Below are 472 nucleotides of genomic sequence, written 5' to 3' on the forward strand. Positions count from 1 at the left end.
TTGACAAAAAAAAAAGGCATTGGATTAGAATCACAGACTGTATACCTTCAAGTACCGAATAACGGTTTGAATAGTTTATTCATCTCTGGATGCAGTATTTTAACCCATAAACTCAACATGTGCTCATAGACATTAGTTATCTATTTAACTATATTTATCTATTAATAATATTTATCTATTAATTTTATAACAGCACTTCTTGTGTTCAATTGCATGCATGGAACTCATTTTATGGTGATAATATAAAGAAGAAATAAATGATCATAAGTGATCGCTCATGTCTCTGTAAACACTGAAATCAAACTACTGGTAGATGTTTTAAGAAATAATTGAATAATCCTCTATGGAATACAAACAGCATACACAAACAAGAATAGCAAGCTTTTTAGCGAATCTAGAGTTCATAACATTTAAGAGATTTTTCATTCACAGAAATTAGCAGATTTGTAGAACAAAAAACAGAAGAGTAAGA

This window comes from Alosa sapidissima, chromosome 11 (genome assembly GCF_018492685.1).
Source record: "Alosa sapidissima isolate fAloSap1 chromosome 11, fAloSap1.pri, whole genome shotgun sequence".
NCBI lineage: Eukaryota > Metazoa > Chordata > Actinopteri > Clupeiformes > Clupeidae > Alosa > Alosa sapidissima.